Here is a 26,397-nt window from a genome sequence, read left to right as displayed (position 1 = left end):
CTTAAAGGCCATTTGGCAATATCAGTCAAATCTTTGCCACACTCTGTAACCATCAGTCTATCCTGCAGGTATATTCCCTCAAAGCCATACAAACAGATGCCTAGGGCTGTTTGAGGCAACATCATTTGCAATAGCAAAGAAGAGCAAATGTCCTAAATGTTGGTCAACAAAGGAATGGTTAAATCAATTTGGATACATAGGCATCATGAGGGATGTGGTGCTAAAAATAATGAAATAGGTCTCCATCTGCTGATTTGTATTCAAGACATAGTAAGAAAAGGTAGGTTGCAGAATAGGTAGAGTGAGATATCACTAGAAGAGAAAGATGGTAGATAGATACATACATACATAGCAGGTAGGTGGGTACAAATGTAGGTAGGTAGGTAAATCATTTGGATATGCATAACAAGTCTGGAAGAATTCAGTGGAGTTTTGTGACTTTTCACTTACTGTCTTGTATTATTTACCGTGTACATTCACCCTCAGGGCCCAGTGCTCAGGCCAATATTCTCCGACACACTAAGCCTTTTCATGAATGCTTGCCCACACTGTTTCTTCTGCCTGAAATGTTTCCCCTTTTTTCCTTTGCCTCACAAACTCCTTTTTTCCAGTAAGGGTTCCAGCTCAGTGCTACCTGTTCAAGACACGTCTTCAGAGTTCCTACTCTGCTTTCATTATCTGTTAGCACTTTCCACACCTTTACTGGCTCTCTCTCTCTCTTTTTTCTTTTAGCATGCTACCTCCCTCACTAAAAAGGAAGCTTCTCAAGACAAAAACTATGACTTTATAACTTTTCAGAATCTAAAGCCATGCTTGGCACCTAATAAGTACCTGCTAAGTGTTTGCTATTAAAAAAAGAAAAAAAGGAATAACTTTTCCAAATATCAAAGTCTAACTCCGAGCAAAAAGAAATTAGCCTCAGCACCCTAATATGATAAATCTGGAATTTCTTTTAAAATTCCCATTTAAAGAAAAAAAAAAGTCTGCAGATCAGGAAGATATGGAGGCCCAATATTGTTAAAATAAGGTTTAATCAAGGGATGCTTTGAATTAAATGAATATCTTGAGTAAATGTTGAGATTTAGTCACATACTTTAAAGAAATTATTCTCTATCAAATCTTAATCATCTTCCATTTCTACTAAGTTTTCAACTTTTGTTTATACAAGGAAAAAATACAAGTGACTGAATTTTTTGGCATTTGTCAGTTTTAATCTTATTTTTAAAAATACATGATTGTTGATTAAAGGTTATATCTTCTTTAGTCAATGATTTTATTTGTTTATTTGAGAGAGAGAGACAGGAGAGAGAGCACAAGAGCGGGGTAAGGGGCAGAAGGAAAGGCAGACTCCCCACTGAGTGGGGAGCCTGATATGGGACTTGATCCCAGGACCCTGAGATCATGACCTGAGCTGAAGGCAGACACTTAACCACTGAGCCACCCAGTCATCCCTAAAAGTCATATATTTTTGTAATCCTTTTTTTCCTTACGTTGAAACTCCTATTCTTGTCTTATTCTTTACTGTAGTTCAGACATGAGGAAAAGGTAAGGAAAGGAGCAGAATTTGGCATCAAACATAAACTCTTCCCAAAGAGATTACAATAGAATGGAAATAATAATATAAATTGCAGGGGAGACTCCTGGCTCAGTTGGTGGAGCATGTGACTCTTGCTCCCAGGGTCATGAGTTCGAGCCCCCAGTGTAGAGATTACTAAAAAATAATAATTACATAAGTTGAAAAAGAGTGAAAATCAGTTTCCACATATAGAATGTGCCTCTTGGTTTCTTGGAAGCAGGAAGTGTTGGGATGATTGATGGATGGATGGACATGTGTCCTCTCTGTCTTTAACAAATCACAACAAAGTCTTTTTTTTTTTTTAAGATTTTATTTATTTAGTTGACAGAGAGATCACAAGCAGGCAGAGAGGCAGGCAGAGAGAGAGGAAGAAGCAGGCTCCCTGCTGAGCAGAGAGCCCAGTGTGGGGCTCAATCCCAGGACCCTGAGATCATGACCTGAGCTGAAGGCAGAGGCTTAACCCACTGAGCCACCCAGGCGCCCCACAACAAAGTCTTTTGATAATGCTAATAATTCAGGGATTCAGATAAATGGCAATGCATTCTAAAATTTCCATGGATTGTTGTGATTTCAAATATTTGTCTGATTGTCTCACGAATATATCTTTCATACCATATGTCTTAAATTTCACTTCTGAGAATACAGCTTACTGGAGTTTTAGACTAATTGTTATATAAATAACTTAGGAAGAATATTGTTTTGTTTAGGAGAGTAAGATTTGATCTGTTCTTTTAAGTCTTCTGAATAAACTGTGGAACTTCCCTGTAATAAGAAGTTATTGATATGGAACAGATCAACTGTCCATAGCCAACGGTTGCTCCTCATCATTGCCTATAACCCTTAGCACTTGGTACTGTTCCTTACACAAAATGACCTTTTCAGTAAGTAGTCATTGAATTAATGAAAAGAGTGGAATTCAGGAGTCATGTCTTTAAGCCACTCAGAGATATTGATCTTCTCTTCTAAACATGACTCTAATTTTGCATTTGCCTAGAACTGGTGATTTTCTGGGGTGTTGCCCCACAGCCCCTAGGACTGAGCATGAAATCCTGCTCAGTTTATCTCAAAGCCAACAGAGAAGTGCTTGGATTTTCAGCATACCAACACCCACAAACCCTGTCATCCACTGCCCACTCTACTCGCTGGGCTTCAAATAATATCTTTGATACTCCATTCATTTGCTTTTGTGGTATTTGTCTTAGAAATTTAAAAATGCCTTTGTTCGTATTTTTATTGGATTTCAAAATTCAAATGTCTGGAATGAGAAAAAATACTGCTGAAAACAAACTTTCTATGCTTTATCCTTGAATAACCCGGTGATTAAATAGGATCAGTTGAAGATGGCATTTTACTTGTCATTTCTCACAAAAGAGATCTAAGCTTCCTCTGACTATTGGAAATTAAGAAAATTTCAGAGTGAAGATGTGTAATTGAATTAAAAAAATTTTTTGTCATGATATGCAGATTTGCGAAGTTTTTCACACAGCAGCCAGCAGCAGGGATCTCTTTAAAAATCTGATCACAACCCTACTGCCTAAAACTTTTCAATGGTTTTCCATTTGCCCTACAATTAAGTCTGAACCTCTCACACCAGCCTTTAAAGCCCTGCCTGACCAATTCACTGGTCTCATCTTATACCCTTTCTCCTCAGCCCTCACAACTAGACTTATCAAGTTCTCCTTTTAGGCTCCTCTCCACTAGAAACTTCTTGCGTGCTCTTGCCCTGCTTGCAACACTCTACCCTCCAGCCAATGCCACCTCATCTTTACCATGCCCACACCCCCTTCCTACCTTCGCCTGACTACTCCACTTTCCATTTTCAACATAAAAGTTACCTCCTCACATAAGATGCTTTTGTTTCCATAGCATCTAGCAAGTTCTCTTCACAATGACTTCTACAATGTCTGTCTTCCACACTGAGTTGGATGGTTTCTGAGAGTGGGGGTTGGGCCTAACCTTGGCCCTGGTGGATCTTTAACTCAAGCACAGTGCTCAGCCCGCACTTCTGTAACCATGAATGAGACAGTATTACAGATGTAATACCACAAATGATCAGGGTTCGAATGTGATAGATCTTTCAATTTAGATCTAAATGACGGATAAACATTGAATAATCTTTTTCATCTGTTCATGACTCAAGGTTTAAAGTCACAATTAACCCAAAGGGGCTAAAGGCCTTCAGCTGTGAAGAAAACAAGCCAGTATAAAAGAATAAATTCTTACTTTTTCAAAAATTTTACCCATGGTTTACCTGCTGAGAATCATGGAATTCAGCATAGCTTTTTAGTTGTTTTTTTCCAAGTTTATGATGAGCTTAGCCACTTTATATACAGGTTTCCTCCGCTATCCAAAAGTGGAGTGTTCCTATGAAGACTTTCATAGGCCAAAGTGGCTAAAATGAAGAGGCAATTACCATTTTATAAAAGCAAAAATCCTCTTGGGATTTCTTTCAAATTAGAAAAAAAAAAAAAAAAAGCCTAATGTTCTTCTGTAAAACCAAAGTAGTGTTAAGCAAGCTTTCAGATAGCAAGGGAAGCCTATATTTCAATATTGTACAGATGAAGGAGTAAAGGAGGGAAGTAAGACATTGTGAAGTGAATGCTGAGTCAGACTCACCGTTGGCCAGAGACTGCGAGGTCTGCTGGACTACAGCAGCCACAGGTCTCCCTTGGATGTGGCTTCCCCCATGGCTCCCATAGGAAGCCAGGAATCTACTCACAACACTGTGCATCCCAAAGGCAGGAAGGGCTGGGATCTATAGTCTTTATATTCATAGGACTATCCAGAAGCACATGGTCGCTGTTTGGAGAACATTTTTTACTGTACTTTACTGTATATCCATTTTTAATATAAAATATAATTTGTGTAATTAAAAATATATAAAGCATATATATGTGTTTATATACCCTATACAGATAAAGTAACAGTTTTATTGAGATATAATTCACAAACCATACAATTCATCTGCTTAAAGTATATAATTTGAAGGTTTCAGTATTTTCATAGAGTTGTGCAACAATCACCACATTAAAATTTGAGACCATTTTCATCACCTTACACAGCAACCCTGTATAGATTAGTAGCCATTCCTCACTAAGCACCAATCCCACATTCCCTAGGCAACAATTAATTGACTTTCTGTCTCTGCAGATTTGCCCATTCTGGGCGTTTCATATAAATGGAATCATAGTATGTGTTTTTTTGTGCCTGGCTGCTTTCATTTAGTATGTTTCAAAGTCCATTCACGTAGTAGCATGTATCAGTACTTCATTCTTTTTATTGTTGAATAATATTCTACTGTATGGATATACCACATTATATTTGTCCATTCATCAGTTTATAGACAGTTGGGTGGTTCTACTTTTTGGCTATTATGAACAGTACTTCTCTGAACACTTGTGTATACATTTTTATATGGATATATGATTTTAATATCTCTTGGATATATAACTAGGAGTAGAATTGCTGGATAATATGGTGACTTCATGCTTAACATTTTGAGCAACTTCCAGACTTTTCCAAAGTGGTGACACCATCCCCCAGCACTGTATGAGGGTTACATTCCCACCAGCAATGTCTGAGAGTTCCAATTTTTCCACATCCTCACCAACATTTGGTGTTGGTTGTCTTGTGATTATAGCCATCCTAGTAAGTATGCAGTGGTGTCTTATGGTTTTGATTGGTGTTCTCTCCTGATGGCTAACAACGTGGAATATCTTTTAATTTGTTTATTGGCCATTTGCATTTCTTTTGAGAGAAATATCTTCAGATTCATTGCCAATCATTCAATCTGGTAGGTTTTTTTGTATTATTGAGATATAAGAGTTCTTTATTCTGAATACAAATCCCTTATCAGCTACATTATTGGCAAATGTTTTCTTCCATTCTTTTCACTTTCTTGATGATATCCTTGAAGTATGAAAGATTTTAATTGTGATGGAGTCCAATTTACCTATTTTCTTCTTTTGTCACTTGTTGTTTTGGTGTCACATCTAAGAAGACTTTGCTTGACTTGAGGTCACAAAGTTTTAACCCTAAATTTCCTAAGAGCTTTTTATTTTTATATATTTTTTAACTTGACATTTAGGTCTTTGATCCATTTTGAGTTAATTTTTGTACACAGTGTAAGGAAGATGTACAACTTAATCTTTTTACATATGGATATCCAGTTTTCCCAGAACCATTTGTTGAAAGGATTATTTTTCACCATTGGATTGTCTTGGTACCCTTGTTGAAACTGACCATAAATGTGAGGGGTTGTCAGTATCTCAATTCTATTCCATTAATCTATTTATCTATCACTATGCCAGTACCACAGTGTCTTGATTATGTAGCTTTGTAGTAAGTTTTAAAACCAAGGAATGTGAGTTTTTCAACTTGGTTCTCCTTTTTCAGGATTATTTTGGATATTCCAGGTCCCTTGCATTTTCATGCATACTTTAAGATCAGCTTTCATTTCTGTAAAAGGTCATCTTGAATTGTGGGGAGGAATGATTATAGAACTGCAGATCAATTTGGGAATACTGACATCTTAATAATATTAAGTCTTTTGCTCAAAGAACATGGGCTGTCTTTCCACTTAGGTCTTCTTTAATTTATTTCAATAATATTTTGCAGTTTTCACCATTTAAGTTGTATACTTCTTGTCTTTAATTTATCTCTAAGTATTTTTTGATGCTTATAAAAGAGGGTGGTTATCTTGTTTTTTTTTTTCAACTATTGTATGAAAGAAAACCAAGGTATATAAGGAGAAGTGGAATAATGTTATAGAATTCTTATAAAATACTTATGATCTTGTAGTGTACAAAAATGTGTACCCTCACAAAAAAAATTAAAACCAACTGACCAAAGAGATTACTCAATGAAAGGGACAGAACCACCAGAAAAGATCAGTTTTTATTAGTAGATAAAATCCCTGAGTTCTAATGATTGGGCTCCAAAAGCTGAAAGAGGGTGCAAGTTAATGAATTAATCAAAGATGGAATGGGCCACCTCATGAATTTTGACTCATGAGAATGTTCAGAAATGATAAGTCTTTTTCAACTTCTAGATTCTACCCTATTCATTGCATGATCTGAGCAAGTCCTGAATTTTTCTGGACCCCAGTTATTTCAGCTCCAAAATAAAAGGATGGAATCAGGTGAGCACTAAGGTCTCTTCTAACAATGTTTCCAGAGTATTACTTTATTAAATTTAGACAAGAAAAGAAAGTAATGGCAAATGCTAATTTCTGCCCCCCAAATAGGCACACTCCTTCTAAGAAAGCACTGTACACAAAAATTTTGTCTCTCTCAAGATTATATGCTAATACCTTCCCATTACATATGGTGCTTATACTCAAAATCTATAAATATACTCATTAGTCTTCTTTCCTAATTTTCTACAAATTTTTGTATTTTATTATAGCACAAATGTTATATACCCTTCCTTATTACTCATTTTAGCATTTAAATACCTCTGGTGCCTAACTTGGCCCCTAACTATTTTCCAATTCAGAACCTCCTATGGGGTGGCAGGGTAGACTACTGCTTAAGTAGTACACTGATTTATAGCAGCTGGAGATAGTCTCTAAGGCTCCTAATGTTCCTTACTTGTTTACCACTTCTAGAAATTCTTTACAAAGACTGAGAGAACACTGAATACAAACAGAAAACATGTTTGACTTTAAATTTATAATAAATCAACTGATTTTTGAAAAATTTATCATGTGACATCTTCTAAAACTGTAAAGTATAATAAAAATAGTTTTAAAGTGTAAAAAAACATAATAATTTTTAACCATTAAAGGTACAGGCAGTCAGGATCTGACATGGGAGGTAATGAAAACAAACAGCAAAGAGGAGGCAGAATAGACAACTGTGTGATGGGGACTTTGGAGGAGACAAAAAATATACACACTAAGGGCCCTGAAAATAATCTTTGACTAAGAAACCAATTTGCCTAGGAGATGAATAAATAGATGGATGGATTGATAGACATAATCTTCTAGGAAAATTGGCAAATGTATATGATATGATGTTATATCACATCATATACCATTTGGATGGCAGTAGGAAATTTGGAGAACTTATCTTGGGCATTAGAAATCACAGGGCATGGCACAAAAATAGACACAGAGATCAATGAAACAGAACAGAAAACCCAGAAATGAGCACACAACTATAGGGTCAATTAATCTTTAACAAAGCAGGAAAGGATATCCAATAGGAAAGACAGTCTCTTCAACAGATGGTGTTGGGAAAACTGGACAGCTCATGCAGAAGAATGAAACTGGGCCACTTTCTTAAACCATACAGAAAAATAAATTCAAAATGGGTTAAAGACCTAAATATGAGAAAGAAACCATGAAAATCCTAGAGGAAAACACAGGCAGTTACCTCTTTGACACCAGCCATAGCACCTTCTTACTAGATATGTCCCCTGAGACAAGGGAAACAAAGGCAAAAATAAACTATTCAGACTTCATCAAAATAAAAAGCTTCTGAACAGCACAGTAGACAATCAACAAATCTAAAAGGCAACCAATGGAATGGGAGAAGATATTTGCAAATGACATATCTGATAAAAGGTTATTAGTATCCAAAATATATAAAGAACATACAAAACTCAACACCACCCCCAAATAATCTAATTTTAAGATGAGCAGAACACATGAATAGACATTTCTCCAAAGAAGACATACAGATGGTCAACAGACACATGAAAAGATGCTCAAAATCACTCACCATCAGGGAATGCAATCAAAACCACAATGAGATATCATTTCACACCTGTCAGAATGGTTAAAATCAACAACATAAGAAACTACAGGTGTTGGTGAGGATGTGAAGAAAGGGGAACCCCTTGTATGGTAGGTGGAAATGCAAACTGGTGCAGTCACTCTGGAAAACAGTATGGAGGTTCCTCAAAAAGCTAAAAATAGAACTACCCTACGATGCAGCAATTGCACTACTAGGTATTAACCCAAGAATACAAAAATACTAATTTGAAGGGTTACATGCACCGCAGTATTTATGGCAGCATTATCAACAATAGCCACATTATAGAAAGAGCCCAAATGTCCACTGACTGATGAATGGATTAAGAAGATGTGGGGGATAGACCGATATCTAGTAACGAGATTGAAGCAGTGATCAAAAACCTCCCAAAAAACAAGAGCCCAGGATCTGATGGATTCCCTGGGGAATTCTACCAAACTTTCAAAGAAGAAATAACACCTATTCTCCTGAAGCTGTTTCAAAAAATTGAAACAGAAGGAAAACTTCCAGACTCCTTATGAAGCCAGCATTACCCTGATCCCCAAACCAGGCAAAGACCACACCAAAAAGGAGAATTTCAGACCAATACCACTGATGAATATGGATGCTAAGATTCTCAACAAGATCCTAGCAAACAGGATCCAACAGCACATTAAAAAGATTATCCACCATGACCAGACTGGATTCATCCCTGGGTTACAAGGATGGTTCAACATTTGCAAATCAATCAATGTGATAGAACAAATCAATAAGAGAAGAGAGAAGAACAGAGACAGTAACCTCTTCAACATTGGCCACAGCAACTTCTTTCAAGACGTGTCTTCAAAGGCAAAGGAAACAAAAGCAAAAATGAACTTCTGGGATTTCATCAAGATCAAAAGCTTCTGCACAGCAAAGGAAACAGCCAACAAAACAAAGAGGCAACCCACGGAATGGGAGAAGATATTGCAAATGACAGTACAGACAAAAGGTTGATATCCAGGATCTATAAAGAACTTCTCAAACTCAACACACTCAAAACAGATAATCATATCCAAAAATGGGCAGAAGATATGAACAGACACTTCTCCAATGAAGACATACGAATGGCTATCAGACACATGAAAAAATGTTCATCATCACTAGCCATTAGGGAGATTCAAATTAAAACCACATTGAGATACCACCTTACACCAGTTAGAATGGCCAAAATTAGCAAGACAGGAAACAACATGTGTTGGAGAGGATGTGGAGAAAGGGGAACCCTCTTACACTGTTGGTGGGAATGCAAGTTGGTGCAGCCACTTTGGAGAACAGTGTGGAGATTCCTCAAGAAATTAAAAATAGAGCTTCCCTATGACCCTGCAATTGCACTACTGGGTATTTACCCCAAAGATACAGATGTAGTGAACAGAAGGGCCATCTGTACTCCAATGTTTATAGTGGCAATGGCCACGGTCGCCAAACTGTGGAAAGAGCCAAGATGCCCTTCAACGGACGAATGGATAAGGAAGATGTGGTCCATATACACTATGGAGTATTATGCCTCCATCAGAAAGGATTGAATACCCAACTTTTGTAGCAACATGGACGGGACTTGAAGAGATTATGCTGAGTGAAATAAGTCAAGCAGAGAGAGTCAATTATCATATGGTTTCACTTATCTGTGGAGCATAACAAATAATATGGAGGACCTGGGGAGATGGAGAGGAGAAGGGAGTTGAGGGAAATTGGAAGGGGAGGTGAACCATGAGAGACTATGGACTCTTAAAAACAACCTGAGGGTTGTGAAGGGGTGGGGGGTGGGAGGTTGGGGGAGCCAGGTGGTGGGTATTAAGGAGAGCACATATTGCATGGAGCGTGTGGTGCAAAAACAATGAATACTGTTATGCTGAAAAGAAATTAAAAAAAAAAAAGATGTGGGATGTGTGTGTGTGTGCTTGTGTGTATGAAATAGAATATTAATCAGTCATAAAAAAAAATGAAATCTTGCCATTTGCACTGACATGGATGGAGTTAGAGAATATAATGCGAAGTGAAATAAGCCTGAGAAAAACAAATACCATGTGATTTTACTCATATGTGGAATTTAAGAAACTGAACAAATGATCCTAGGGGAAGAAAGAAAGAGGAAAACCAAGAAACAAACCCTTCACTGTAGAGAACAAACTGATGTTTACCAGCGGGGAGGTGGGCAGGGGGATGGGTTAAATAGGTGATGGGGGTTAAGGAGGGCACTTGCTGTGATGAGCACCAAGTATTGTATGCAAGTGTCGAATCACTAAATTGTACACTTGAAACTAATATTACACTGTACGTTAACAAACTGGCATTTAAATTAAAAGAAAAAAGGAAGTCACAGTGCACTACTTAGATAACAGTCTTTTCCCAAAAGATATTCTGAATAGGAAAATAGTTGGGGCCAAGTTAGACACCAAAGGTATTTAAAGATGCTAAAATGAGCAATAAGAAAGGAGACTATACACACACATACATGCATGTATATGTATACATAAATATACACATGTATACATGTTACATTACCCAGATTTGGGAAGTATCATTCTGTATTCATGAAGATAATATTTATGACTGTCCACTATATGTTAGGTACCATTCTCAACCCTGGGGTTTTATCAGTAAACAAAACAGAGAGGTTACATTCTATTGTTATATTGGATTTTACTGGCTATAGCACCTAGCACATAGGATATGCTTACTTCTTCTGACTATAATGTCGGACATTATCTGTATCAGTCCATGTTTGGCGAGGGAAGGACAGTTCCTTAGTATTATGGAAGAAGGGACTTCTAGAATTGAGCTCGCACAGTTATGACGAGCTGGGAAATGAAGAGCTGGTAGTGAATCTGGGGTCACTCACCAGTCATGCTGAGAAATTCCGACTCCGGGCTAAGAAGGGGAGCAGAAGGGACAGTGCCAGGAAGCCACGACTTGGGCTTGGTGGTGGGCATGGGCCAGCTGCTGGTCAGCAGTTGGGAAGAGGAGCTGGGCAGGGACCAACTGGAACTGGCTGCGTGCCTGTGTGTCTGCCCAGCACTGATCAGACTGTGACGACCAGCTGAGATTCCTGGCTGCTCCACCGCTTCTATAGATCAACGTCCTGCATCTTAACCAGAGTGACACAGCCCAGAACACCACATCTGTCGTCGAGGCAACAATATGATGTGCCAATGGATTCTAGGGTGGCCCTCATGCCTCCTGCCTCTGAGTGTCCACACCTGGGTAGCACGCCCTCTACCTGGTGCAGGTGGGACCTGTGACTTGCTTCTATTCAACAGAATGCAGCAAAGGTGATGACTATCACTCCCGTGATTATGTTGCGTTATGTGAGGCTCAGTCTTGAGCAGACTGGAGCTAGAGAGGCTCTCCAGCTGGCCCTGAAGGAGCAAACAACCACGTCATGAACTGCCTATGGAGAGCACGCCTTGGAAGGAGCTTCTGGTTGTACCTTTTCTTGTTTCACCCTAGTACAGGGTTTCTCAGTCTCAGTGCTGCAGACACTGCAGGCTGGAGAACATGTGTGGGGAGCTATCCTGTGCACCGTAGAAGCTTTAGCAGCATCTCTGGCTTCTACAACTTAAACACTATTATTATTCACCACTCCCCCACCCCGTCCCAGTTACAGCAACCCAAATGTTTCCAAACATTGCCAAATATGCCCTGAGGAGTAAAACGGCTCTGTCTGAGAACAACTATTCTAGAATAAGAGCTGCTGTGGCACTGAGTTCTGTGTGGCCAAAGGGAAATCTTTAAAAAGAGAAAGATAAGTCTTGGGCACAGTTAATTTGCACACTAGAAAAATCTATTTTCTAAGCACATACCCCCAAAAGTCAAAGCTGGTGTTTGCAGTCCTAGGTTCAATGGCTTTTTTCATCTTGCTTGCCAGCTAATAACGAAGAAAGTGCTCGTGTGAACACATTACAGGTGCAAGTTCTTTGGAAAACAAGCCTGTATTTCAAACAATGCGTGTAGGAGCATTTGACCATTAAATAGCATGGTGTAGATGCAAATCCTGTTCAAACAGCTCCTGCTCGGCAGGAAAATCTCTGAAAAGACATCTTGAGAAATGCTTCACAAGTGACTGAAGATACAGTGGATCTTCCTGAAATATTTGCTTGAGGTCCCAGGATCCATTCTCATTATTTCAGCAAAAGCTGCCATGCTGTGTGAAGTGCTGGGCCCAAGTGATGTTGTAGGATATTAATGCTGATATGAAATGCTCTAAGTGGCACCAATTAAGCATAGAATTGTTTGGAAACAGATATCCGAGGTGCTACTAGGGTAACAACTCCTCTGGTAACAGAGCTTTTTAAAAAAATAATAAAATTGACCAAAATATGAATGAATAAGTGAATGAATGAGTTCTTGCCACTTGTCTTTATTGAAAAACAACCACACATCAGGCACTGCTGTCATTTCTAGAGACGCAGTAGGTAAAGGGCGAGATTTAATGACTGGGGTTACGGAAATGATAAGGCTCCTGGTTTAATGGAAGAGACGGAAGAATAATTGCATGAACAGGTGTGGTGTGATAACAATGTCATGCGCAGAGTCCTGTGGGAGCAGAGAAAGAAGGCACCCAGCTCAGCAGGGAGATCAGTGAAGCTTCCCATCAGAAGGATTTGTTTGCATCTGTCACGTGAGAGAAACTAGAAAAGTGCCGCAAGCAGAGAGAACAACACAAGGGAACTTGAGAAGTGTCATCCAGGGAAGACCCAAGGAGAGAACAGGTGAGCAAGTGGTAAGAGATGAGCCGAGATGGGGACGAGGAGTCAGGTGACAACTGGCCTTTCATGACAGGCCAAGAAATTTTAACAATGTGCTGAAGGTGGTGGGAAGCGCTTAGATTTCAGGCAGGGCTGTGACACGTGGAAATCGACATTCCCGGAAGGGTTGGCTTCTGCTCTTCTAGTCTACGGAGTGTGGCCTAGACTTGGACAAATCACGAGTTAGGAAGACCAGTGCACAGCGAGGGCACAAGCAGTGTTAAAGATATTCATGAAAGCTTGCCTTGACACAGCAGGGATGGAGAAGAGAAGATAGAGGATTCGGGTAAGTTCTCACCTCCTGGTGTTGGGTCTGTAAAGGCTCTCAGGGCCTGCCTCTCAGAAAGGGAAGAAAAGCAGAAAGAAGTAACCTGCTTGGATTCTGTAGGCAACAATGCACATCCAGAACACATTCCAGAATGTCTCAAATAGTTACTATTACCACCATAGTCATATGATTTGGAGTAGAAGTTTACTAGTCCCTAAGGAAAGATGTCATTTGGAACACATAGTCATTAAAAAGGAATTCTCATGCTTTACATATCTGTCTGAGATTGTCAAATCTTGCCTTTAGTGTCTCCAAAGAAGATCATCCCAGTATATGTGCGTGTAAACCGCACTTCATTTTTTCCTCCTAAGTCTACTTTGTAGACATCACTCAGTACGGCAAACAATAAGTAATCTATTTTATACATTTGTGCCAAATAAAAACTGCTAGATTCAATTATATTTCAAGTGGCAGAGCAATAACCCATAAAAACGGAAAGTAGCAAGATGTTCAAACTAGGTACGTAAACACAACTTTTCAGGAATATATTTATTGTGGATGTCAAGGAGCTCTTCTGCTATAGTAAAAATGTTGTTTAGCTTTGTCATGCTACTGACTTGGCACCGGTTTGTAATTTAAAGCAAAGACTCAGGCCTTGCCCCTTTCAGGCCCAACAAATGGGCTAATTTTAGAATGAAGGGAAGCAGAGATAAATGCGATAGCTTCATTCATATAAACATAGACTGGACAGACTCAAGAACTTAGAGATGATCTGCCCAGAAACCTCTAGAACTGTATTTATTAATACCTAAATCATTTAAAGTAGAATGAACTGTAGATCAAGTCTGAACCAGCAAAATTGCTCCATTTGTTTCTATTTTCCAGTTATCTAGGCTGATCTTAAGTTTAAATACATTTTCAAGCTTAATTAAATGAAACACTTAAATGATACAAGCATTTAATACTTAATTGGAAATTGAAAAACATATCATGAAATCCCTAGGTAAAAAGAAAAATGAAGCAACATCTGCTAGTCCCATTTCTCTATCACTTGGGGATGAATGTATTTAGAAAGACCCACATTTGAAAATATCCAAATGCCTCTGAAATGATTTTAACCTTTTGCACAGTATTGCTGATCAGTGAAAAGGTCTGGAGACCCTTGCAGAGCTGTTACCAAAGAATGTTTCCCAGGGGCATCAGGATGGGGCAGCACCAACCACAAGTGTTCAGAGGATCACTTCTTGGAGCTTGGAAATTCTGGGAAGGTAGAAGAGAACCTAATTCCTGATCACAGCTATTCCAGGATCCAGAGTGCTTACTCTTTTGGTATGAATTTTATAGTGATCCATTTGGGAAAACTTCTCCCTGACATTTAACAGTGCTATCTTATAGTAATAAAAAAGGAAAGAGATTTTTAATAAGTAATGGAAAAATTATAGCACAGCACCTTCCATCCACTTACACACACTGCTGAATGAATTAATAAGAGAGATCACCCTTCCCCCTGAAATAGAGCATAAGAAACAGAATTCACAAACAGAAGCCTTAAAGATCATCCACCTTGCATCTCATGACACCAGGCACACATGACACCAGATGAACAAACTGAGACCCAGGACTTGAAATAATTTGCCCAAAGTCATGAAGTTAATTTACTAGTGATAACTAGAGCTACAACACAAATAGAGGACATTGTTCATTTATTTCCTCCCTCATTAGAGTCTGCTAACTTATTTATCTTCGTGTATCTTTAGGGCCTCCCTTTTGCCTGCACATTATAGGTACTCAATAAATACCTGTGAAATCAACTCATTATTTATTCACTCATTCATTCATATCATCTGTATGGAATACTTACTCTCTTCCAGACATCAGGTATAGCATCATTTAGATCATTTTCTCCTCCAAATAAAATGTATTAGAATCAAATATATATATGCTTGTTTCTTGAGTAAACATTAATATTCCTATGTCAGATCATATCATCAGTCTGTCTAGTACTATCCTCTACCTTCAGTGGGATTCTCTAGCTGGGGCTCTTGTGGAAACATTGAATCTTCCCACCCCAAAGCTTACTTAGCCCACTGTGCAATGCTGCACATGACCATGGGTTCTCAACTGACTGAATAGCTCAGGCTGTCTATTAATATTCTGTTTCATAAGATCTGACTACCCTTGTCATGGCACTTTACACAACCATACATGTTCCCTGGTAACCACAATAGAACTCAGTTCGCTCAAACTTGTCCTAAGACTAAATCCAGGAGCAGCTCACTAAATTCCACAGGAGTATAAAATAGAATACTTCTGTTCACCTTTATGTTATTTATGACATGTGCTCTTTGACATCATTATTTTCTATCTTTTCTCCACCTTACCTTTTTAATTTGGTAAGTTTTCATCCCTGTTCAGTTTCCACCAAAGAGCAGATTAGCCTAATTTATACCACTTTATCATCATACATATCCTTGTTTAATGCAACTGAGCTTTTATTTCAAACATTACTAAACACTCGTCATGTGGCATTATAGCATTTCATACTGGAGCCCTGTGAGGTTTTGCCCTGAATCACATGCTTTATACAGATTAACTTGCTGTATCAAATATAGCTTAAAATATTCTAAAAAAGTATTCTAAATGATTCAAGATGACATTGATCCCTATATTTTATTTCCAATTAACCAGTTGTTCTCAAACATAAGTGTGCATGAGAATCACCTGGTGGGTTTAGGGGTGCCTGGGTGGCTCAGTTAGTTAAGCTTCTGACACTTGATTTTGGCTCAGGTCATGGGATTGAGCCCTGCATCAGGCTCTGTGCTCAGCAGGGAGTCTGCTGCAGATTCTCTCCCTCTTCCTCTACCCCTTGCCCATACTCTCTCTCACTCTCTCTCAAATAAATAAATAAATCTTAAAAACAAAAAAAGAAGAAGAAGAAAAAGAATCACCTGGAGGGTGTGTTAAAACACATCTTGCCAGGGGGAAGCAACCTAAGTATCCATGAATGGACAAACGGATAAACAAAATGTGGCATATACATATAAACTGAATACCTATTATTCAGTATTAAAAAGGAAGGAAAGTCTGACACTTGCTATCACATGGATGAACCTTGGGGGTATAGCATGCTAAGCCAAGTCACAAAAAGACAAATACTGTAAGATTCCACTATTATGAGGGGCATGGAAGAGTCAAATTCACAAAGAAAGAAAGTAGAATGGTGGCCACCAGGGGGTAAGGAGAGATGAAATGGAGAGTTGTTGTTTAGTGGGTTTAGCATTTCAGTTTTACAAGATTTAAAAAGCTCTGGAAATGGATGGTAGTGATGGTTTCACTATAATGTAAATGTATTTAACACTATTGAACTGTACACTTAAAAATGATCAAGATGGCAAATTCAATGTTATGTGTATTTTACTTGAATTAAACACACACACACACACACACTGCCCAGATTGCCAGACTCTACACCAAATTACAGCTATAGGAGGTCTGAGGGGAGGTCTAAGAACTTACGTTGCTAATAAATTCTTAGGCGGTTTTAATGCTGCTGGTTCAGGGTCTTGAGAACGATGGTGATGAACAAAGTTAGTGGGAACTCCAGAATCTCTCTATAAGAGGAGTTTATGGGTAACAGTCTAGTAGGAAGAAGGATAAAGGGATTTGCCCTTCTAGTTGCAAGCTTGCTGTCTTTAGGTTGCATGTTAATCTGCGAAAGCTCTAATGGGGGAGCTGAAGAAATGATGCCCGGTTGCCCACATCCCAGAGCCACTCTTGCTGACAATCTATACCTAGCCAATTGCTCAGGTCAGCTCAAAACTCCTAAGTATAAAGGGGAAAACTTAAGAACCTGACATTCTTGCGCTTAACAGGTACATTCTCCTTTTATAATTTTTTAATTGGAAAAAGAAAAGTACAACGAGACAGAAGAAAGAGAAATTAAGGAGTCAATCCCATTTACAATTGCACCCAAAACTATAAGATACCTAGGAATAAACCTAACCAAAGAGACTAAGAATCTATACACAGAAAACTATAAAGTACTCATGAAAGAAATTGAGGAAGACACAAAGAAATGGAAAAATGTTCCATGCTCCTGGATTGGAAGAATAAATATTGTGAAAATGTCTATGCTACCTAAAGAAATCTACACATTTAATGCAATTCCTATCAAAGTACCATCCATTTTTTTTCAAAGAAATGGAACAAATAATCCTAAAATTTATATGGAACTGGAAAAGACCTCGAATAGCCAAAGGAATATTGAAAAAGAAAGCCAAAGTTGGTGGCATCACAATTCTGGACTTCAAGAAAAGTAGACATTTTTAAAAGAATATAGAAAAATACAAAATGCCAATCTAGCAAAGAGCCATGTATTGAACACCTGCTAAAAAGAGCAGATATTTGTTGTTTTGTGCAAACTAAGCACGAAGCAATGTGATAACCCCTATCAAATTAAAATTCATAATACTCCCTGGGGTGTGATAGAGCAGCAGTCTCATCAGCTGCGGTTGAGAATGTAGACGACCACAAGCACCCTGTAAAGATTTGATCATAGACGTCAACTACCCATAACTTTCACTCAGTAATCCCACTTACAGAGATAGACCCTAAAGAAATAACAGGGTCAAACATAAGAATATTTATCACGACATAATATGTACCAGCAAGACCCGAAAACAACCTAAAGGTAAAGATGGAGACCCGCGAGGGGTGAAATTGATTACAGCGTATCCACATAACAGAATTGGCAGCTGCAGATGATGCCTGTTCTTTGGGGGCTGTTCTACCAATCTCTCTTTCGGGCACTTCAGCTTCCTTTATTCTGTTGGTCTCTGATGGTACTATCAATCGAGAGACCCCCCCACTCACCCACAGACTCACCCACTTCTAACATAAGAGAACCATTCAAGTGCTCACAACTCATTCAGGGCCAGAGTCCTTTTGGAGGGTTGAGGGCACAGATATGAGTACTTGACAAGAAAAGTCCTCTTGCCTTGTGAGATTGCAGGCTGTAAGAGCAGTGGGAAACACTCCCTAAGCCTGCCAATAGAGAAGCTGGCACTGAGGAAAGAAGAGGTGAGAGATGGAGAGAGAAGAGCATTCTTATCACCATTGTGTGAGTCCCTGGATCCCACTGTACCTGAAGGTAGCCAGACTGCCTTTGGATTTCCCAGTCATATGAATCAATAAATGCCTCACTTTTTTTTCCTTAAACTCACAACTAAGATTCTTGATTTATGTGCTATCATCAAAACCGTATTTTATATGAATACATAAGAATACATTGACTCAATTTAAATATATACATATTTGAGGAATACTGAAATGCTTATGATGTTACAGCATTATAGATCAAAAATTTTACTTTCAAAGATTCTTCACTTTAAAAAAATTTGTTTAATGTCTTACATCCTGGCTACTGAATATTCTAAGAGAGAAAGTCTATTGCATAAAATATAGGTGCATGTTTCACAGATCACTTGTGGGAATGTAAAATGGCATAATCCTGTTGGAGAAATTTGTCAATATCTAACAAAATTACATATGCCCTTTCTTTTGAACAGCAATACTAACTCTAAGACTCTATCCCAAGGTACAGTTGCAAAAATGTGAAGACGTGCACAAAACTACTAATTGCCACAATTAGGGACTGATTGAATAAACTAAGGTACCAATAAGGGACTGATTGAATAAACTAAGGTACCTCCTCACAATTGAATACAATGCTGTGAAAAGAAATAAGGAAGATCTTGTTAAACTCTATTACACGGAGACCCGCAGGATATATAATTTAAGAGAGGAAAGCAATGTGCAAAACAGGAAACAGTACATATAGTGTTACACTTTGTGTGATACAGTGGTATATGTATATATTTTTTTCCTTTTCTTGCAAAAATAAATAAGGGAAGAATAAGCCGGAAACTAGTACAAATGATTAGTCATCAGGGAAAGCACAATAAAAGCGCAGTGAGACACTCACCAGAAGGAATAATATTACTAAGACAGAAATTATCAAGTGTTGGCAAAGATGAGGAACAAATGGCACTTTTATACATTACTGGAAGAAGCGTAAATTGGAGCATCCACTTATAGAAACTCTTTGGCAATATCTGCTAAAGCCTGAACACACACACATACCATATGACCCAGCAATTCTACTCCTGGGAATCTACCCACCAGAAATACATATGTGCATTGAAAGACACATACAAGAATGTTCTAAGAAACAGTGTGGTTATAGCCCCAAACTAGAAACCCTTATCTCCAACAACAGCAGAATGGATAAATTATGGTATGCTATAAATGCAATACAGTAGAATACATTAACAGCAATGGAAAGAGTGAACACTTCTATTTTACACAGCAACATGGATGCATCTTGTAAATACACTGTTGAATGAAAGAAGCATAACACAAAAGAATGCACACTCTATTACTCTACTTACGTATAGTCCTACGTGTGGCAAAATTAATCTATAGTGTCTGAAGTCAGGAGAGCAGTTGTCTCTGGGAAGAAGAGTGGCATAGGAGTTAGAAGGGCAAAGAACAATCTCTGAGATGCTAGAAGATTTCTTATTTCTGCATCTGGATGGTGCCTACCTGGGTATTTTCAGCTTACAAGAATGCGTGAAGCAGCATGTTCTCTCTGAAGGGAGGGGGAGAACAGGTGGAAAAGACAGGATGGGAAGTAAGACTTTTCTGGGTCTACCTCATTATATAGTTTTGGCTTTGGAATCAGGTACATGTTTTATATATTCAAAAAATAAATTTAATAAAAAGAAGAGACTGTATAGATGCATGTATTAAATGGAAGTAATTAAAACTGTGTTTTGCCAAGTGTTAAATTCCAATGATGAATGACTATGTGTATATATATATACATTTTTTTTTCCTCTCTTCTAAGGGTACTCTATAGCAGGCTGTTCTTTCAGGATTTAACAGAAGTCTGAAAATGGACAAAGCCAAGTCCTCTGAAATGCTAGAATGATAATTCTAGGTTGGTTTAACAGCCTGAAAAAAGATTATGAATACTAAAAACTCAAAAGCTCAAGCCGTAGGGAAACAAAGAAGGAAGAAAGAAGAACAGCTGGAAAAGCACTCGCTATTATCCAAAACAAACAGATGTACTACAGTTAGGCACGTATTAACCTAATGGCCTTTGGAATAAATGCCCGCACAGAGCCCCCACTCACTTGGTCTTGGGCTAAGTCCGTTCTTCAGGACATTTAATACTGACAACTGCAGAACTGTGCAAAATATGAGTGAAAAAGATGGTCAGGTGATTCATAAATGTTTTTCATCATGAACTTTAGCTGCTGCTTTTAACTACTTCATGCCAAAGATTTTCCCAGAGGGTCCCCATGGAAAATGTCCCCTAACAGAGGAGGAAAGATGATGGGAAGAAGACTAGAATTCTCATCTTGGGGAAAGGCAAGAAATGTAATCATACAGGTATATACAATGAGCAATCTGGATTTAATCTGCAGGAAAGTCTGACTCCCCATCCCCTAATGGATATTACACCATATATGGGATCAGGAGTTTGAACACCCCTCAAGTTAGAGGGTTCACATTCAGCTCTGTACCTTACTGATTTTGGGACCTTGGCTATGTTCCTTAATCTCCTTGGGCCTCAACTTTCCTCATCTATAAAATGTTAAGAAACCCTATGGAGTAATTCTACGTTTAGATCAGGTAAGGCACATGAAGTCTTTAGCACAGTGTGTTTAAGACACGCTAGCTTTACCATGCCACCACACTGTATCTTCTCTTTATGCATTACTAACTAAAAAAATAAGTGAAACAGGGAAGGGGATGGATTAATACTTATTCACCATCTATTATTTGTTAAATGCTTCAGCAAGCATTTAAAGAGTGTAAGATTTTATTTATTTTATTTCATCTTTACAAAATTCTTCTGAGGTTACAAATGAGGAAATAGCGTTCAATCTCAAAAGGTCAATAAGTGGCAGAATGAGGATTTGAGCCCACCGTCCTCTGACTCCAGAAGTTATTTTTTTCTGTGTCTACAAGGAAGCAATCGTCAGGATGAAGAAAGAGCATCAGAAAGAAAGTCTGTGACTGCCAGGAAAGCATTCATCAGTCTTTCATAAAGTAGCTCCCCCCAACACAGTAAGAACCAAGAAGTACCAAATGAAAGGGCTTACTCCCTCTTAGAATGGACAGAGACAGTTCTCTTTGGGAGATGGGGGGTGGCTGGAATGATACAGCGAGGGCAAGTCGGATTTGGTGGCCTCGGCAACAGTGACTGGCACAATAAAGGAGTAAAGAAGACATTTAACACAGAGAAAAGGGTCCTCAGTCACTACCAGTCCTCTGGGTGAAGCTGAGGTCAGCACTTCAGGGGTCAAGGCAAACAGGAAGACTTGGGCCAAAGAACATACATTATGAACCAAAGCCAGGGATCATAGAATAAAATATTTAAAGTGTCCTGAAGAATCCAGGCAAGACTGACCTTACCAATAGAGATAAGCAAAAGGCTGGGCTGGGCTCGTAGGTGGAGGAGGAGAATATGCATAAGGCTCCGACCACTGCAATTCAGATGGGGCAACAGACTAAACAGGGAGGGAAGGAAACAGGGACTAAGCAGGGAGACACCATCCGTTTCACCTGTGAATCCCAAGACAGTGGCTGTTTGCCTACATTTCCGGTTTTATTTAATTATGTTAAGAAGAGCATGTAATGGATCACATTATAAAATGTATTATTTACTATGAGCCCTGAAATCTTCTGTTTTAGGGAATGTGGGACCTACCTCTACCTTATACTGCTGTTAATGGCAGGGAAAGGAGCCACAGTTGTGGATTAGGAAAGAACTGTGGTCTGGATATGCCTCAAGGGGTGGCCACACCTTAATAAAATCACTGTTTCCTGGGTGAGGAAATCTGATTGTGCTGCCCATGAAAAGATGGCCAGCATCTTAGGACTGACTCGTTTGTTAATTTCGAACAAGAAATATGGCTGCGTGAAGCTATTCTGATCACTCCCTCCCTGTGGGAAAAATCTGCCCGGGTAGTTGCAGGAGAATGTGGCTTGGCACACACTGAATCAGAAACAGTAATTAGTTTGATAATGTAAGTGGTAGTGACATCTGGGTGTGAAAACTCTCTCTGGTAATAATAATTAATAGCAGCAAGCCTGTATTGGGAGCTTATTGCATGTCAGGTATTGTACTCAACACTTTATATCTCATTTAATCCTCACCCTGTGAGGTTTTTCACTGCGGAGATGAGATATACCTGCCAAGCAGATGGCATATTGATGTCCATTAGACAACCTATAGCACTCGTAAATAAATGCCAACACATTTTCTCTCTGACTCCACCGTACCTGACTCTGCTAATCCTGCCTAACACTGTGTTCCCACCCTTGCCTGAACAATATTCCTGGGGTTAACAAGGAGTTCCAGCAGGCACATAAACTACAGAGTAACATGGAAATTTTCCCAAAGGATCAACATTCCTCGATGGTAAACAATTTGAAATATTTTTATGTGCAATGAACTGGATATGTTACTGAAAAACAATGAAGAAATTTCATTCTTAAAGTAAAAACCTTGAGATTTTTCTTTCAGGGTACTTGGTGGAAAAGTTTTAAAATCATAGTCCCAGGGCAACACAGAACAAGTTAGTAGAACTCTTTCCTGAATCATAATCACACAATTGTCAACCTTCTTGAGACACTGCCTGAGTGAATTAGGTGTTTTAAATTTCATAGGGAATGCCTGGTGGCTCAGTCAGTTGAGCGTCTGCCTTCAGCTCTAATGTCTCAGGATCGAGCCCCACATCAGGCTCTCTGCTCAGTGGGGAGTCTACTTCTCCCTCTCCCTCCCCCTGCTCCTTCTTTCTATCTCAAATAAAATATTTTATTAATTAGTTAATTTCATGAGCCCCGTTATCTCTTAGGCTCTTCCTATAGATAGCGAATTTTATCCATCAACATTTTTTTTTCCAAAATTAGAGTGTATTCTTTCTCTGACCCAACAAGGAACACAAGACTTACTTGGAAAGTTTTGAAAATCTAGAGAAACATAAAGAAAAAACATAAAGAAAAAAACATAAAGAAAAAAATTTAAGTGCCTTATGCTCATCAGTAGGAAATAAGACTGTCAACATTCTGACAGTCAATTATTGTTGAGTTCCTGCTATGTGTCCAGTAACTATTCTAAGCTTTGGGGCTATGCTATGTATCAGACAGTCAAAATCCCTGCCTTCAAAGACATCCTAGTTCTTCATTCTTATAGTTAGAGATGATAGAGAGATATACAAATACACATGTGTATTTTTATGAGACTTGGATACTACTACACATATTCTTTCATTAGCTGACTTTTTATTTAACAATATGTTATAAACATGAGTTTATTTTATTACATATTCATCCACACCATATTTGTCAAAAGCTGCAGAGTAACATGCTCTATACTATCCAATAAACCCACCTCTTATTGTTGGAGTTTACGTTGTTTTCAGTTTTTGTTCTTAGAAACATGCTAAGACTAACGTTTTCATAGACCCATTTGTGTGTGTGTATGTGTGTGTGTGTGTAAATGGTTATTTCCTTTGGATGAATTTATTTCAGACCAACGTGATCCTCTTTATGGGTCAAAGGTCATGCATATTTTCAAGACTTTTGATGTCTCACCAAATTGTTTCCCAGAAAGATTTATACCAGCTTCTATTTCTAAAAGCAGTTTACAATAGTGTCTCTTTTCCCATTTCCTCAACAACATTAGTATTTATTATTAAAATTTTTAAACCAATTTGTAGGTGAAAATTGGTTTCTTGTTTTAATTTGCTTTTCTGATTTCTCTTGAGGTTAAGCATTCATTGGTCTCTGTAGTTCATCTTTGGTGAATTGCCTTTTCATGGCCATGGCCCTCTTTCTATTCAGGTAGTTCTCTTTCTCTTTTATCTAAAGGCTTCTTTTCTTCTAAATAAAATATAAGATGACTTGTCTGCCATGTATGATACAGCTAATTTTCACAATTTATAACTTGCATTTTGTTTACTGAGTTTGATTTTGAAGAATTTTTAAATTTTATGGGGTCATATTTATCAATAATTTCATTTTATAACTTCTGTTCTGGTTTGTAGCTTAGAAAGGCCGCTCCCAGGGGCATCTGGGTGGCTCAATGAGTTAAGTGTCTGCCTCCAGCTCAGGTCATGATCCCAGGGTTCTGGGATCAAGCCCTGTATCACTTAACAGGGAGCCTCTTCTCCTTCTCCCTCTGCCTGCCACTATGCCTGCTTGTACTCTCCCTGTCAAATAAATAAATAAAATCTTAAAAAAGAAAGAAAGAAAGAAAGAAAGAAAGAAAGAAAGAAAGAAAGAAAGAAAGGAAGGAAGAAAGAAAGACCTCTTCCACCTTAACATCTGTTACCCTCTCCATTCTTTCTGACTTTAAAGAATAACATCCCAAAATGTCTTGGAAACATTCTGAATAGCTCCCAGATTTGAGAGAAGCAATAAGATCCTTCAATTTTCAGCAGAAACTGGGGTGGGGAGGGTTAGCAACAGAGAGGAGGGGCAGGTAGTGCTCTGAGGCAGGCATATTACTGTCTTTTCTGCCCAGAAAGCAACTGGACTCCAATCCAGTGGCCTTGGGTAGGGCCCAAGAATTTGCATGTCCAACAAGTTCTAAGATGAGGCTTGAGGCTGCTCTAGTCTATAACAACAGATGAGAACACTGGAATTCCTTAATGTAACAATCAATTTAAAGAATGTATTCTTCTTTTTTCTAATGTAATAACTTTCACTAACCTGACACATGAAGATAAACTTAGACGTCTGAGCAAAGTTTCTCTACTGTGCCTGTCCCCACTCAGCAGTGACCACGCAAAACCTAGCCATGTGAGGAGGACTCTGTCTAGATGCTGAGTTTTCAGAAGATCGTCATGGCTCCCTGCACACCCAAGATGCTCCTGAAATCACTGGGCCAGGTCTGATTCTGCTGGAGTGCTAGGAGAGGGCCCATTCTTTCTTGCTTCAGTAACTACTTTATAGATAAACTCTGTGATGAATGGAATGTCAAACTCTCCTCTGAGCTAGAAAGTGGTTTTGGTTTTTTTTCTTTTTAAGTAACAAACCGAATTCCCACTTCTGAGATTTATATTTATTTTCAAACTAAGAAGTTATAACAAGTCAGACCTTAAAGCCAGTTAATTTCACCATGCCTCTCATCTCTGTCATCCCAGTCTAGATGCAAGCCCCCACGGGCTTAACTTTCAACCTGCATGCTCTTCAAAGACTCCTTGGCTGGGTCTGCTCCCCATCCCCCATCATTTCCACTATGCCTTCTGAAATCTCTCCTCTACCTCCTTCCGTGCTTTTCCCACATTTTGGAGTCATCCCAAATGCTTTCCTGATTTCCTGCATCCAGATACCGAATCTAGGAGACCATGCCCTCTTAATGTCTTTCAAACCTGTCCATTCTTTTCATCCTTGTTGCAACTGCCTTAATTCAAGCCCTCATGATCCATCCCCTGGAAAAGCAGTAGGATACAGGAAAAAAACCACAACAGTGACTTGGTATCAGAGGGACGTGTGCTTGATTCACATCCACTGCTTATTAGTGGCCTGACACTGGAACAATTCCTTGACGTTTCCTAGGCTTTCTCTTTGTTAAAATGGAAGTCAAATCAATCTCACAGGCATGCCATGAGGGTTAATAGGATAGCACGTGTGAGAGACTTGACATGCTCCTCCACTGAGTATGTCTTCAACAAATATGGGTTTCCTTCTTCTACCCATTTTTTGGTTTTCGTTTTTGGTTTTGATCAGTGTTTCCTAACAGATGCAAGGGAGCAGCTTTTCTGAATCAGAAATCTGCTCTTTGAAAAAAGCAATTAGTGTCTTACTTTTGCTCACAGGACAAAGCCACTCCAGAAGGTGCTTCATTCACTGCCTTCCATCTGCCTTTGAGGACTCATCTTCTATGTCTCCCCTTCTAGATGCTTATACACTCCTCTGAACACACCTTCAGTCCTTCCTGACTTCCCAATT

Source organism: Lontra canadensis, unplaced genomic scaffold (genome assembly GCF_010015895.1).
Source record: "Lontra canadensis isolate GAN:19392208 unplaced genomic scaffold, GSC_riverotter_1.0 scaffold2, whole genome shotgun sequence".
Classification (NCBI taxonomy): Eukaryota; Metazoa; Chordata; class Mammalia; order Carnivora; family Mustelidae; genus Lontra; species Lontra canadensis.
Note: the sequence above shows the minus strand (reverse complement) of the source record.